General features: G+C 43.8%; 1 long non-coding RNA gene across 1 annotated transcript in view; it reads left to right on the plus strand.

The window, feature by feature from the left end:
* LOC108449107 overlaps window positions 1-10451 on the plus strand; it is a 481280-nt gene that overhangs the window by 82158 nt on the left and 388671 nt on the right. Inside the window, exons 5-6 of the long non-coding RNA XR_001865227.1 lie at window positions 2916-3047; window positions 9730-10039. This is a non-coding gene — a long non-coding RNA (uncharacterized LOC108449107). The remainder of the gene's footprint in view (window positions 1-2915; window positions 3048-9729; window positions 10040-10451) is intronic.

The following is a 10451-nucleotide window of genomic DNA, read 5'->3' on the forward strand; positions in this document are numbered from 1 at the left end:
TTCCTCTGCTTTGATGTCAGGAGGTGTATTGTAAACTTTAAATGATGTATGTAGTTCAATCAGATTGATCTGGAAGGTTCAAAGACATTGTAATTTTTTGAGCATTTATGCTTTATCCTATGTGATGGAAAGTATGTTGCATGTCTACACAGTGTAACCCTTTTAATACTTTGCTGTAGGACTGAAAACAGAAAACACTTTTCTGCAGAGTGACAAAATCAGCAGCCTCTATAGAACAGCCCTGTGCTGACCTTCGCTGTTCTGGGTCCCTCTCGGATGCAATCAATGCAATGTCTCACCCACTCGGGGAGTGCTCTGCTCTCCCCAGTTGCTTATTTTGCTATAAATTTCCATACAGTCTTTGCAAGCTGCCTGATAATTGCAACGTCAGCTGGCAGATTTGAGCTCGAGGGCAGCTTCTGGATCCCTTGCTCTCTGAGCACAGATGACATTCTCACCGCCCAAGAGGTGCAGGGAGCTTGTGGTGACAATTTTGGTGAGGATGCAACATCCAAGAACCCTCCCTGTGCAAATGTGTTTCGGCAGAGCTGCTTCCACAGGACACTGATATCCCTGTGGTGCTCCACACATAGCAGGGGGGATGCAATTCGTGCTGCCAGAGGGGTTCTGTCAGTGTTGGCTCCTGAAAGAAGCTCATGTGTCAGCAGGCAAAAGGGTTGTTATTTCCCTAACGGGGCAGAGACTAGGTTTTCTATACATTATATGCTACTTAACATGGAAAGAGATGGTTTTTGTCCTGGCAGGGAATTCTGACCCATGCTTCTGGCTAACCGACCTATTTTGACAACTCCTGCCACTAGTAGTGAGTAGTGGTTTCAGGCTGTGACGGGTAAGTCTGAAATTACTTGCCTGTTATGTTAGGCATGCTAGAATTTGGAGCCTCTCTCTTAAAAACTTCTTCATGTAAGTAAATGAGATGGAAAATATACCATTATTTCCCTTTTACAGAAGGAAAATGGAGTTGCAGACCAAAGGAGTACTTTAAGGCCGGGTGCAGTAGATGGAAAGACAGCATTAAGGTGTAGCAGGCTTTAACAAATAGCTTAGGATTCTGTGCCTTTGCAAAGGGCTGATCTCGGCCAGGAAGAGGTTCAGAGCTCTTCTTCCAGTATAGGCAAAGCTGAATTCAGGAACTGTTGTAAAGAATTTAAATCCTAAAGATTTTCCTCTTCATTACTTGTAATTTTTTTAGGTAGAATCTACTTAGAATTTCTTACTTCACCAAAAGTGCCACACACAAATAACAAGGCTTTGTAACTCTGCATCTTTTAATGGAAACTTTAGGTTTATTTTGGCATTTCTGTAGGGCTACTCGAAAGACTGCAGGATGGACCTTGATTGCTCAAGTCCTGTAGCGGAGAATAAACGCAACTGGCATAATTGCAGCTACACCTCTTTACACCAGCTGAAATATGTGACCCCTGATCTTTGATTACTCTGGCAGAACAGAGTGCTAGAAGGCAGGGATTTTTCAGTGGTCCTTTATCTACTTGAATTGTCTGGCCAGCTACAAGGTGCAGAGGCTGTAAACAAGGGACAATTGAGATAGCAAACCGATCAATTACAGAATATTGAAAAGATCAAGGAAATGGCAGCAATACTGCTAAAGCAGATATGGAAAAGCCCTTCTTGTCCAATAACCTCATTCTTGTGACAAAGATTATAACAAGATGGAAAACGGCACAACATGAATGCATTCTGGTGGTGATGATTGCTGTGAGAATTGGGACTGGTTTGTACTTCACCCACTCTGTCTCTCTTTCCTAGATGCTGTATCCCAGGCAACTCAGGCAGAAGGTGTTATATTTATTATGTCCCTGTCGCTTTTTATCTCTTGTAGTGGAAACCGACATTAAATTCTCTCCCCATCTTCCACTCCTTTAAACAAGCAGGGAAACATGACTGCATTACCTTCTCTTAATCTCCTAATTAGCCCAGCAGAATATATCATTTTCTTCTCTAACTGATAAGGTGCGTGCCATGGGTCTCTCAAGTGGCTGCTGCCAGCACATTTTCTGCCTCATCTTGTACAAGGGGCTGCCCTGTACTTATGGAGATGGGCTTGGTTTCATTTCCACTACACAGCAGGTTCAAGGCCTTAAAAGAGGCAAGATCTGGAGACTGCACAGAGAGCTTGAGAGATGGCAAGGTATCTGTCTGGAAAGGGTAACGCTTACCTCGTCTGTACAGGGTCTATTAGATGGCTAAAGGCCATAGTTAAAAATTACATATAAATGAAAGACATTTCAGCATATTGTAAGATTTCTGCTTTCAGCTTGAGAAATCCTTTTTCTTTTCTTCTGTATTGAAAAGGCTTCTTTGAGCCATTGAAAATGCTCTTTATATCCCAGAGGTTGTTAGCAGTAGGAGGTGTGGAGGGAGAATCCAGCTTTGGCAGTCACGGGATCAAACTTGCCCGGTCAGATCTATATTATTTTTGATACGTTGGTGAATGTTAAGGTCATCTGGGTAAGATCAGAGCTGGTAACTAACAATAAAGAGGTGACAGCTTCTTACAGCTGCCTTTGAATGCAGCTTGTGGTGCAGTTTCTCTCTCTCTCTCTGTGAAGTTTAATGTTCCAGCATAAACCACTGCTGCTGTGGTGGCAGTTTCACCTGAAATAGAGTTTTAAAGTTTGCCATCATGCAACTTTCTGCTGCCATCTCCCAGACGACTGCGTGTGCAAGTGGCACACTCAGCTAAATAATGATGTAGCTTTCATCTTCTCCTAATGGGCTCCTTTCCTTCTACTTATCTCTGGTGTAAATCATCCATTCTGGCAAGGCTGGCCAGAGGACACAAGTCCAGCTAGGGTCACAGTGAAGGCTTCTTTCTCTTGTTTGTTGCCCCAAGGTATGTTACACCTAGTGAAGTCTAGTCTGATTTATTTCAGCCATCACTGCCGTCCACATGATGCTGCTGCCTGTAACTGGGAAAGTCCAAAAGGAATGGAATGGAAGTGTCAACAGCAGTCTGAGTCAACTCCATCTTCTCTGAGCTGGCAACGCAGGGCCGTGAGATCCAGGTAAAGTCACAACCTCTAAGTGCTTACCCTAGCTTGTGAGCTCCCCGCTGTCCTCAATCTCTGCTTGCTGCTCACTTCCAGGGTGCTGCAGTGGGAAGGAAATATTTGCAGCCTGGGACTGCAGCCGGTGCTCCTGGCCTGGGGGGACTTACCTGCTGCTGACTCAGGATCACATGTGAGCAGATAAGCCAAAATTGGATCCACACTTTGACAAAGATAGAGAGACTCTGCTCTAGTCTGTTAGCGTCACAAGGCGTAAAGCATAAGCAACTGCAAGTTTCAACACAAAATTTTAATTCCCTTTTGTTTTGCTCTCTGATCAACTTAGCTGACTTCCTTCATACTCCTTAGCAAAACAAGGGTCAGGATTTGGAGTGATAGGTGCTCCTTGGTCTTCATCAGTGCCCAGAGAGCTGCAGAGGACTCTTGCCACAAAGCCAGGGAAGTCCTCATTTAGAGGATGGGGAAGACAGAAATTGCTCTCCTGGTGATGAGGGGAGAAACAATTCCTTCTGCCTGACATTAAGTTATCCTTCAGCACTGCCCATATCAGGCAGGTCTGTCCCACTCACTGTCCCCCTCATTCATTTGCAGAAGAGTAGTTCAAAAGTCAGAGCTGCTGTTTGAGAGTTCATCTATCCCTTTGCTATCCTGCAGATAGGCCAAGACAACACCTTGTTAGTATTTAAATAAGCACATCTGTATTTTTGCATGAAATTCGCAGTCATTTAAGCCTTGTGTCTGGTCACTGAAATTACCTGCTCTCTAACTCGAGCTTTGCTTTTAAGCCTAACTAGAGTGTAACACTATTATGCAGTCATTGCCTCTCAAAGGAGGGATGATTCTGAGCCTAATCTACCATTTCTGGACATTTTTTTTTCCCCATGTTGCTACTACATTGTGAAGTGCAGGAGGATTCTGCACCATTTACATGAAAATGAGGCATATCAGAAGGAAATTAGGAAAGGGAGGGGTGGAGTAGGGTGTGCCATATTCTGATGCTTCCCTAAGAGAAATTGCAGAGCACCCTGTCCTATTCTGTCTTGCTGGAAATGCATACCAACCTAGCCAGGGAAAGTTATGCACTACCTAACTCCCTTGCAAATGCAGTCCCTTGTAAATGTAGACTGTGACTGAAATGCTCTTGGCTTCAGCTGACCCAACAACCTGGTGCTGCTGACTCCCCACCCACCAGTAAAAATTATAACTCATAGTCCTCTGTGGCTCTAATCTTTCTGTGTTCAGATGGCACAGGGCTTTTGCATCTCCCTCTAGGGAAGGCAGACAGGTCACTGTTCTTGCAGACAACAGGGACTCCTGGTCCTCAGTGCTATGCAGCTCTGGGATGCCAAAAGGTGTTTGTGATCCTGGGGTTTTGGTTTTTTCCCTTTTATTTTTTTAGGGAGCAGGGGAGGTTGTTTGCCACTCTTGTTTGCATTAGAGCTTGCAGGTGCTTTATGCCAACCAAAAATATGTATGACACAAAAATGCCAGCTGATGTGCAAGTCAAAGAGCTGTAGCTATCACTGGGCTGTATTTTTGGAACTGACTTGGATCCAAGGTTTGCATATTTTGAACAAACCCACACTGGTGTAGATCGACACAGACAAGTCCTCCCCCCATTCTGCTGAGTGACTGACTCTTCCCCCGACCCACTCTCTCTTGATCTCCTCAGAGGTAACTCGACTACGGCTTCAGGGCAGAAAATGACAGTCCAAAATGAGCTGAAGAAAACCCTCCAGAATATATCTCCTCCTCTCCATTACCTCAAAAAAATTAAACTTCTGTTTAGTCTGAAGAGCTTCTGTTGCTCTTGAACCATATCTCCTAATAAGTTTCTTAGAGAAGCATTTTTCTCTATGCAAGTAATTTAAGCCTTACATGCCCTCTAGCTGTTTTTTAATTAAAAGAAAAATAAAAAAAATCTTGGCCCAAGTAGAGGGCTTAGGCTGTTGATTGACTACAGCAAGGAATTTTGTAGGAATTTTGAATTTTGCACTGCCACATATGAAGTAAGCCCTATAAGTATAACCCCGACCTGAGGCTGGGATTTTTAAAATTAGATCCTTAATAAGAAAGGGAAGAAATAAATTTGACTTTGAATAAGCATAATGCAATTTCCCTTCACACAAATTGCTCCTTTATTATAGCACAGATATTCACATTTATCAGTCTAAATACTCAAGTCATATGCAACTTCATTTTGCTGGACTAAGCTCAGCCCTACCTAAGAGGGAGTCCATTGCTACAGTAGTTTAATTCATAGGTGCTCATTGTTTATGCTGCCATAGCCCACCAAACTCACAGGGCCAGCAGCTCCCCTCCTCTCCCTGTGGCTGAGCCAGGACTGTCTCTGTAGTAAAATCACAGAATGGTTTGGGTCGGAAGGGACCCTTAAAGGTCATCTAGTTCCAACCTCCCTGCAATGAGCAGGGACATCTTCAACAGGTTCTTTTTGCTCAGAGTCCCATCCAACCTGACCTTGAATGTGTCCATCAATGGGACATCCACCACCTCTCTGGGAAACCTGTGCCAGTGTTTCACCACCGTGGTTGTAAAAGATTTCTATCTTATATCTAATCTAGACTTACCCTTCCTCAGTTTGAAGCCCTTCCCCCTTGTCTGTCACTGCATGTCCTTGCAAAAAGTCCCTCTCCATCTTTCTTGTAGGCTCCCTTCAGGTACTGGAAGGCCACAATTAAGTCACTCTCAAGCCTTCTCTTCTCTAGGCTGAACAATCCCAATTCTCAGAGTCTGTCTTCATAGGAGAGGTTCTCCATCCCTCTGATCATCTTGGTGTCTCTCCTCTGGACTTATTCCCATGGTCCATGACTTTCCTGTGTGGGGACCCCAGATGCAGCACTGCAGGTGGGGTGTCACCAGAGCAGAGCAGAGGGGCAGAATCCCCTCCCTCGCCCTGCTGGCCACACTGCTTTGGATGCAGCCCAGGTTGTGTTTGTCTTTCTGGGCTGTGACTGTGTACTGCTGGATCATGTCCAGCCTCTCACCCACCAGCACCCCCGAGTCCTTCTGGGCAGGGCTGCTCTGGATCTGTTCATCCCCAGCCTGTGTTGATATTGGGAATTTCCCCAACCCAGCTGCAGGACCTCGAATCTGGCTTTGTTATACCTCATGAAATTCCCATGGGCCCACTTCTTGAGCTTTTCCAGGTCCCTTTGGATGGCATTCCATCCTTCAGCTGTGTGAACTGCATCACTCAGCTCAGTTGCAAATTCGGTGTGAGGGTGCACTTGATCTCACTGTGTCATTGATGAAGATCCTAAATATCACTGGTCCCAATACAGACCCTTGAGGGACACTACTTGTCATGGATGGATATTGGGTGGTTGACTTCTGCCCTCTGGTTGCCACCATCCAATCAATTCCTTATCCATCTAACGGCCCACCCATCAAATCCCTTTCTCTCCCATTTACAGAGAAGAATGTGGTGGGGTAATCGTGTCAAAGGCCCAACAGAAGTCCATAGAGACGACATCAGTAGCTCTCACCCTGCCCCTGATGGAGTCACTCCATTACAGAAGGCCACTACTTTGGTCAGGCAGGACTTGCCCTTGCTGAAGCCATACTGGCAATCTTGAATTACCTCCCTGTTCTCCATGTGCCATGGTAGCAACCATCTGGTGCTGTGACGGTGCCATGCAGCTGGATTTTTCAATATTGTGGAGTAATTGTCCTTTGATTTTCAAGAATATTAGGTTTTCACAGACAGGAGAGAAACTGAGAATGAAGGAGATAGCCTCATTTATGCAGTCAAAAGCAAATCTATCCCCTTGCTGAACCTAATCCAAGGGATTTGGTGCATGCAGTATCTCAGAGCACACTTTCCCTGCTGTGCCATTCCTTCACCACAGCAATGGACATAAGGGCCCAGAGTTAGGGACTCTGTGGTCAAAGCATTCCTCTATTGCAGCTTCTCTTGGTGGTTTCCATGGGCATGGGCAGAGTCTTTTGTTCACCATTTCTGGCCTTTTCATTTCAGAGAAAGATGGTCAGGTTTCTGCCCTCTTCTAGCAAAATACTCTCATCAGGCTTACTAGGGAAATTAGGGAAAATTTAAAGGTTTGCCATGAAAAAGGAAGGTACAATTGGGTTGTGTAACTTTACTTCCCTATCCTTGCTGGCAGCACGTGGACGCAGAGGCATCCCACCCCAGACTAGTGTGGGACTGGTAGTTGTGGGCAAGAGGCTGATGACATAGAGGGCTTGGTTAATGCAGCAGAGCACGTCCAGTGGGCAGAGTGACTTTATGTAAATTAACCAGTTAGGAGATAATTAATGGCAGAGCTGCCCCCAGCATGGTATTTGAGAGCTGTTTTCTCAGAATGGGCTGACCTTACACCAGTGGCTGGGGTAGAAAATGGCCCAAGATCAGCACTCTTTCACCTGTCTGTTTCCCATATCTTCCTTTTCTTTTCTTTTTATTTTCTTTTTTTTTTTTTTTTGTTAAGGCTGACTTTCTTAGCTGAGAACAGGCTAAGTATGTCCAAAGCAACTCAGCAGCTGGTGAAGATAAAGTCAGAACTGTCAGAAAACACAGAGCAGAGGTATTTTTGCAGGTTGAAATGAAGGATCGGAGAGAGACAGATTTGGATTAAAAAAAAAGGAATTAACCTTGAACCTCTCTCCAAAGTCTGATTTAAACATGAATCTCATTTAAATTTAAAAAAAAAAAGGCAAAAAGTATAATTCACTGAGCTTTTTTATGCAATGTCTGCAGTTTCTGGTTTGGGGAAGCGATGAGCTAAAGACAGCCAGAGTGCAAGAGAGTGGATCTGACTACAAACATCACCTGCACAGGGGCAGAAGCCAAGAGTTCATTAAATTTTCCCCCGAGTTTGTGCCCTGTCCCCTGTCTGGTGTGCTGGATTGATCATCAGGTGGATTATTATCCCCTTGAAAGTGCTGACAGACATAATTCTTTGCAGCAGCACCAGAGACAGGCTCCTTACATACAGGGTTAGATGAACCCATGTCTTTGTTTAATATTTTGTGAGGTCCTGGTGAGGGATAATATTCCCTGTTAATCCCTGATTTAGGTGGAGCATGTCAGGATGAAACTGCTTTTCACAAGGGAGTGTTTCTTGGTGGATACTGTTTCACACAAGAAGTAGGTGGTGAGGGAATGGAGGACTAAGGAGGAGAAATGGCACATGATTCAGCCTGAATAGATGGCTGAGCAAAGAAAAGTGCAGTAAACTGCTTGCAAGTCAGAGAGGAGCACATAAATGAATCCAATTTCAAGGCAGGAACATACAAAAATGTACCTCTAGCCCTTTACATCTTCATTAGTCTGTTTTTCTGATGCTTGAAATACCTTTTTTTCCACTACATATTCTCACAATTTTCAAATAACTAGAGAAGGGGTAGGAGAGGAATCAGTTTTGCAGTGAGCTCTGAACACATCTAGAATGATGCTAGTAAACATGAGCTGATGAACCCCCATGTTTGGTTTCGTCTTCCTGAAGTTGTACAGCCCTCTTCTTCCATGCTGGAAACCTTCTGTGAAGTACTTTTTCAGTGATTAGTGATTATCCCTTGGAGAGAGATCCAAGGGGTAATCCCTAATCTGTGAGATGGACAGATCAACAGGGATGCTTGACCAACAAGGTAGGGTGGGCTCTCAGGGGAGGAGAAGGAACTTATTTTATTTTGAAGCACTGCAGTAGCAAAGCCCTAGAGAGGTTTTCCATTTGGGGTTGTTTGGTTTGGGTGATTTTTCTTCTAGTGGAAAATTGTGCTTTTTTCCTATTTAATCAAAAGCCCAGTTTGCCTGATCGGTTTTGATGGAAAATTTTCACATAGGTCTTTGTTGTAAGACACCAACACGACAGAATTATCCCTTTATCTCAGCAGATGTGCTTTCCAGAAGAGGAACATCTCAGATGATGAAAAACACTGCAGCTTTGCTGCCTTGGCTCTATCAGACAGTTTTTTTATGATAGAGAATTTGTCTAAACAGATTCTTGTCATTAAAACTGAAATGCTTTGTGGACAGGTTTTGGATTTGCTCGAGTTTTTACTGCTAATTTTTTACTGCACAGTTATGTGCCTTCTGTAGTGACAGTATGTGTAGGGATATGGGATCAAGCCTCTGCTTTGTCCTTTACTTGAACTAGTCTGTCCTGAAAGGATTCAGATGAAGCCAAGTCATGATATGAAAGACTCCTGTTTCTGAGGCTGTCAAAGGTAGGACACTCTTTGCATTTCACATCTGGAATTAGAAAGTAGTGTTTGACCTAGAAAAAGAAGTTTTGGCCTGAGTCCAATTAAGCAGAAACCTTTGAGGGACTGTATTTTCTTTTCTGAGGACTACAAAAGAGAAGTCCAAAATGCCTGTGTAATTCTGCCACCAACCACAGCAGGAAAATCTTGCTTCTTGTCAACACCAGAACCTTTAGAAAAAAGTCTTAAAATATAAAAGCAAAATTAGTAGTTTTCATTTCTTTTGAGGAACTCTGACTATTTTACCCAATTTTCATTCATGAAACAACACATCTGGATGTGTCTGCAAGTGCATCAGTTCACAGGCTCTGGGAAATGTCTGCCTGCTGTGTGTCCTTGCAATCCTCACTATTCAGTTGGTACTGGGAGCAGTGGCCCCTCCCTGGTCAGCAACAGATGCATTTTTCAGCGTGTTTGTTTCTCACCTGTTGTCTTCTAGAAAACCCCATGGGTGCCCCAGATGGAAAATGTATATACAGCAATGGCTCTTCAGTAAGGACATCTGGGTATTTAGATTACAACCAGCAAGGACAAATCATTTGTGATCGGTGAGGAAGCCTTTTGCAACAGGATATAATATATTGGTAAAAATCAGCTTCCTGGGAGCCAGTGGAAACACATTTTCTTTTCTTCTTCCCCAGCCATGTTCTCCAGCTCTGCTTTCTGCTGATGAACAACTGCCTATGCAAAGGAGATTGAAAAGGGGATTTACTTTGATTAGACCAAAGCCTTTCCTAGCATTTTCGGTCGTAAGTATGGCAGCTTTATTAAGCAGGAAAAGAAGATAAATACGAGTCACAGACTGACAAGAAACTCAATAGGAAGAGAGTAGAAAGTTCTGTTAGAAGCCATGCTCTAAGTTCAGTCTCTTTCTAGCAGTCTCTGATAATCTGCTCAGTCCGAAGAAGGTAACTTTCTGCAAATATCTGACAAATACCGAGTGAAGGATTTCAAAGGGATAAAATTAAAGCTTTAATTGCTGGGCTAGAATTGAATTTATATTCCAACCAGTTAAGGCTGGGAGAATTTCCCCTCAGATTTTCTCTTTCTGTGACCTATTGGTTCATAGCCTTCAATGATCTCCTGCCAACCCTGAACCAAAAGGAAGAGAGGTTGTGAGCTGATCTTTTTCATACAGGGGAATAAAGCCAATTTTATAGG

The sequence above is a fragment of the Corvus brachyrhynchos genome, unplaced genomic scaffold, assembly GCF_000691975.1.
Source record: "Corvus brachyrhynchos isolate BGI_N302 unplaced genomic scaffold, ASM69197v1 scaffold229, whole genome shotgun sequence".
Lineage (NCBI taxonomy): Eukaryota > Metazoa > Chordata > Aves > Passeriformes > Corvidae > Corvus > Corvus brachyrhynchos.